This window comes from Cibotium barometz, chromosome 21, assembly GCF_041138505.1.
Source record: "Cibotium barometz isolate CiBa-2024 chromosome 21, ASM4113850v1, whole genome shotgun sequence".
In the NCBI taxonomy this organism is placed as follows: domain Eukaryota; kingdom Viridiplantae; phylum Streptophyta; class Polypodiopsida; order Cyatheales; family Cibotiaceae; genus Cibotium; species Cibotium barometz.
This window is the reverse complement of record NC_141066.1, coordinates 56,587,776-56,593,642: the sequence shown is the minus strand read 5'-3', so window position 1 is coordinate 56,593,642 and position 5,867 is coordinate 56,587,776.

The following is a 5,867-nucleotide window of genomic DNA, read 5'->3' as shown; positions in this document are numbered from 1 at the left end:
GGATCTTGTTTCGTACTTTTGTACTGGGAAGGGTTCATTTGAAGAGTCACACCCCTTGCACACCACACCCACACCCACACCCATCCCCACCCCACCCCACCTCCCCCTTTCTCCCCTTCTTCTTTCTCTCGCCTTCCTAGACTTGGTACAATGAAGCTCAAATGATTTTCTGATATGTTTTTGTGAAGATTTGTGTTGCTCTAATCGTCTTCTTTCATAGGTTAATATTCCAAACCTTGCCATTTGTTGGATGAATGGATGATGCTTAAGTAACAGCCAAGGTTCCTACCCTGCGTAATATATTGTTTGTGAAAATAAATAAGTGTGGCTTGTTCATTTTTCTTCTTTTTCCCTGCTATTTACAGTGAGGCTGGCTTGTAGACCTTCGGCGCAAGTCGCTTGTATTTAAAAGTTTTGGGTTCTTTCGTAGAAGTATGGGAGCAGCAGTGCTCTTTCTTGCTAACAGAGTCTAGGATATTTGTAAAATTTTATTTTCTGGCATCCCGTATGTGTTCGTCTACTTGATTAGAGAGGAGCCCATAGAATGAAGAGAGCATAGTTTTAGTTCTGGGTTTTGCCAGTAGTTTTGAGATTTCATCATGGTCTAGGAAAGGCCATGGGGAGGCTTTTCTCTAGAGGAAAATGGGAAGTTGGTGCTAGCCAATGACCCATTTTTCTAGGGAAAGACCAACCCATGGCCTGTGAGCCACGTTGAAAGTCGACTATAGGATTGCCACGCCCACCGCCATGTGGGATGTTATACAGATCGCCTTGCACATTGTTATGAGGATTCTTTGAAAGACATCCTCGCACATCCAGAGCGATGTCATGTGAGTAGGCAGGCATTGTCACTCTCCATACATTCATCACCAGCAACAAAAGGCCAAGGATTGTTACACCTTAGGTCGTTGCTATTTGAGGCATAGTGGAAGCTTTTTAATGGTGAAATAAGGCGTGTTTAACTTTCAGATTTGGAAGAGAGAATCAAAGTGACCAAGAAAGAAACTTACACATTAACGGCTATGGAAGGTCAAAGTGACCCATGAGACACAAAGGGCATGAAGGACTCAAGCCAAATAGCTTGTCCAGCAAAGAAAAGACTTAAAACTAAAGAAAAATCACAATGATCTAATCCTCTAGCATATTTACGATGCCATATATTAGATACATTCACCTCAATATTCCCCTATAAATTGGGTTTGGAATGTGAGCTTTAAAGAGGGCCCTTCCCTTGCGATAGACTACCCACTTTCCTTTGTTTTGCAAGCTGCTTGTACTTTGGCTAACTTTGTTGCCTTTTGCTTGAGTTGCATTGGAGTCAATTCTTTAAAGATCCATATCTTTGTGTCTTTTTGAGTACTTTTGATTGTTTAAGAACCTCTACTTCTGGTCTTTGGTGGGGTAGTTCACTATTGCATTGTTACCTTGTGAAAGGGAGGAGAGACAATGATCTCAGTCTATCATTGGTGCGGTTTGGCCTAATTAGGAATCTAGGAATCCCTCCTCTTCTCCATCCATGTACCACCCCTTAGGTAAACGGCCCACGTTGATCTGAAGGGCCTTCTGCCTTGCTTGCTTTTCCTCGACTTCGGTTGTGACTTTTGATTCGATGTGTTCTCTCAATTCTTCTTTGACTAATATCCTGATGCCGGTAACACTCTCGCAAATCTTGCTTCATCTGTGCTTTCAACTCCACAATAATTTCTTCTTTACATAGTGTCTCCTCTGATGGGCTTGGTTTATTCCTAGAGCGCAGTATTCTCTTCTTGAAGCTTATTGATTTATTTGAGCCGTGAATACGTCGAAGTTGAGATAGGTAGTCCAAGCGGAGCACGTTGAATGCATTGTGAGCACGCTTGCGATGATGGAGTTGAGCAGGTTCAATGCGCTGAGCTGTGTACAGCTGGGGCACTGCATTGTTGTTGGCGCTGAGGTGGGCGAGAGAGGCTACACAAAGAGAGGTCCCAAGCCTTCAGCTAACCCCTCCGAGCCTGGGAAATGGGGTTATGTCCAATGGGGAGGAGAGAGAGAGTACAGAAGACCCAAGAGTCCATGAGACCATATAAGTAATACAATGTTATCATGGATCTAATGGAAGACCCCAAGGATCTATCAGATGAACAAAAAAAGGAAAATATAAATCAAGATAATCCTATTATGATCTCTCTCACTCAATACAAATCTTAGGGTGTGTTCAAGTTAAGAGCTTATCTTAGCCTTTGTCAAATTATGTGTTGTTGGATCTTGCCTTTGAACCGCAATGCTAACTTCCCGATGTGGGTGTGCTAGCTCGTCTTTCGTGTCCTCACTCTATTGTCACACCAGAATGCTCCTTTGTTAAGGGGCGAAGGAAGAGCTCTCTTTGCCCAAATGGAGGCAAATAGCCAGTAGCCTTCATGGTGGTTCTCTCTCAAAAAGCGAGGTAAGAAGAAGCTAATGTTAGAGGAAAACCTACAAACAAACCTATCCAACATGTATGCATCAAGCAAGATTCAATAGCATACATGCAAGCAAGAGTACAGGAGAAGGAAAGCTCAAGCATTATATTGCAAGGAAATGAATGTGTATTGCTTAGTGTCAAAAATGACTTATATACAAGTAACTAGCTTTCACACTAGGCTGACCACTTTAAATATTCCTGCACCATTTTATAAAAGATAAGTGCCCGTTTGAGCGAGTAAGATTGCAGCCAAGGTGAGGTTGGGATGTGTTGAATTAGATATGAAGTAGAGGTATTCTTTGAATTAGAGTCAAAACAGAGGTTGTGTTATTGGGAGGAGCGTCCAGGCAACGGGTCGTACCCGGGCTTGTGCTCGCCATCACCATGGTCCCCCAATCTAGAATCATACCTAGACGACTATTGACGATGAGACTTAGTGCAGGTGTGCGAGGTTTTATCGATGCCTGTTTGTGCTAGATGTGTCTACTAGATGCAAACCCGTGTGTATATTACAGGTGTCATGCATGGGCGTTGGGGACTAAAGGTGTGCTTGTGTAGAAGCTCCTTCTGTGGTGACAACTTCAACGTACCACTTTCTTCGACACTTATTTGTCTGCTTTCTTTGACTCTTACACATGGTTGGGGATAGGAAATCAAGTGTTGGTGTAACGAGACTAGTAATGAGGTTGGGTTGTCCATGAGAATGGAAGAATTTAGGACAACCGATATGGCATGTACGTTGGTGAACCACAAGCTGTGGGTGGCTTGCGAGACATGGCTAAATGGATCCGAGCGATTCTTAGCCTCTTTTTGAAGCATTAGCTAACTTTGTTGCCTTTTGCTTCAATTACATTGGAGTCAATTCTTCTAAGATCCATATCTTTGTGTCTTTTTGAGTACTTTTGATTAATTGTTTGAGAACCTTGATCTTTTGGTCTTTGGTGCGGTAGTTGACTATTGTTACCTTGTGAAATGTTGGCACAATAATGATCTAAGTCTATCATCAGTGCGGTTTGGCCTAATTGGTAATCTAGGAATCCCTCCTCTTCTCCATCCATGTACCACCCTATAGGTAAACTGCCCACATTGATCTGAAGGGCCTTTTGCCTTAGTTCCTTTTCCTCAACTTAGGTTGTGAATTTTGATTTGATGTGTTCTCTCAAATCTTCTTTGATCAATGTCTTGATACTACTAAACACTCTCATGCAAATCTTGCTTCATCTTTGCCACAATAATTTCTTCTTTACATGGTGTCTCCTCCGCTCAGCTGATGGTGGGCTTGGTTTGTTTTCTAAGGCCGAGAGAGGAACTTTCAAAGTTAAGGAGTTGTTCGTTGAGCGCAATATTCACTTCTTGAAGTTTATTGATTTATTTGAGCAGATACAAAGACCACTCACTTTGTTGTGTGACCGAGGGGGCCTTTTTGGTGAAGCCAAAGCAACATCAAATGCAAGCTTCGGCATGTTGGATGATTAGTGATTAATATGTACTACCAAGTTCCCGCCGCCCAGCTATGTGGTGCTCGCTCTCGTCAGCCATGAATACGTCGAAGTTGAGATAGGCAGCAGTCTAAGCTGAGCAAGTTGAATGCGCTGTGAGTAGGCTGAATGCGCTTGCGCTGATGGAGTGAGTCGAGTAGGTACAAGGCGTTGAGCTGTAGTTGAGGCATTGGATTGTTGTTGGCGCTGAGGTGGGCAGTTGCCAAGCCAGAGAGGTCCCAAGCCTTCAGCTAACCCCTCGGGACCTTGGTGATGGTAATGGGGAGGAGGAGAGAGAAAGACATCTACAGAAGACCCCAAGGGTCTATGAGACCATAAGTAATACATGGATCCAATGGAAGACCCCAAAGAGTCTATGAGACCATAAGTAATACATGGATCCAATGGAAGACCCCAAAGGTCTATTAGACCATTAGTAGTACAATGGTATCATGGATCTAATGAACCATAGAACAAATTAAAAATATGCATCAAGGTAGTAGATGATTATCCTATTATCATCTCTCCTCATGCAATACCAATTTCACGGCATGTTCAAGTGTGGCATAATTTGTTGTCAAAGGTTACGATGAGTGTCAAAGATTTGTTGTACCATAGCAGAGGGACATAATGCCCCTCACTCTAGTTATAGTCCAACAACCTTTTGAGAAATTACTTATTAGTCCTACTGCACATAAAACCCAATCCCGCTCTACGTCATAGTAGCGGCATACTATTTCACTAAGTGGGCGAAAGAAACGGCTCTACTAGGAAGGCCCCTATATGAGCAGGTCATTTCTCAATTTGGATGCTCATTGGAGATAATCAGTGATCAAAAGTCACATTTTCTTAATGAGGTGATTGATTGCCTCATGAAAGACTTCATGATAGTACAAAAAAAAAAAGTCGTCACCTTAGTATCCACACAAGCCAAAGGCCAAGTAGAAAGCATGAACAAACTTTTATGAGCAAAATTACTCCACAAGGGTTGGTCAGAATTGAGACCCTTGATGCCATGGGGGGGACCAATGGATATATCAATAGGAGTAAGTTGAAAAGCTATTATGGACTCATGACCCAAGACATGCTTGCTGAAATCCATAAACAGAAAGAGGACAAGAAAGAGCACGACAGGGTGAAAAGGCTTACCCAAGAGGAGGCTTCGGCGAGGATCAACAAAGCTAAACAGCGGATGAGAAAGACATTGCCAACCAATATGGCTATGCTATCATTCATGGAGGATGAAGACTTGGATATTGAGTCTACAAGGGTCAACATTGAAGTGTCTGTGTCCAAAAACAACAACACAAGCATAACTCTACATTACACAAGGAGCAAGTCACAACTTGATATTCTATGAAACATGGAAAGCTCTGGGTAAACCAAACTTAGAACTAATAAATGCAAGTGCTCATAGTTTCCATGCTAATATATGTGTAAATCTTGTTTAAAATTTTAAATCCTTGTTAACAATAACCCCGTGGGGCTGGAAAGGTGTTTGTTATGCATGCAGGTGTTATGGAAGAACATATACTTTGGGAAGAGCATGGATTGGTTAAACCGATTGCTCCATACAATGGAAGGACTGAACTATTTTACTACATACAAAAGAAGGCAAAGCGATGGTACGACTTTGGTTCCCAAGTTCTTAGAAATGCTCATCTTTGACAATAGATCAAATTTTTTCCAACACATAGAAGGATCAAAGGAGCTATGAGGTATGCATTGAGAAAAGCTCGATCATAGTAACCCTTCCAACTACTCCTAAGAAATGTTAGTGTAGAGAAGTTTTAGTCTCACAACAAGCATGTCAACACCAAGGAGTACAAACCCATCTAGAGTCGGGACAGTGCATTGCTCACATGGGAATGGAAACCTGAAGGGTGGTCAACTCCTCAAGCTCTACCGGTCCAATGCTTGCACATCCGTAATCCAATCACACATGAGGG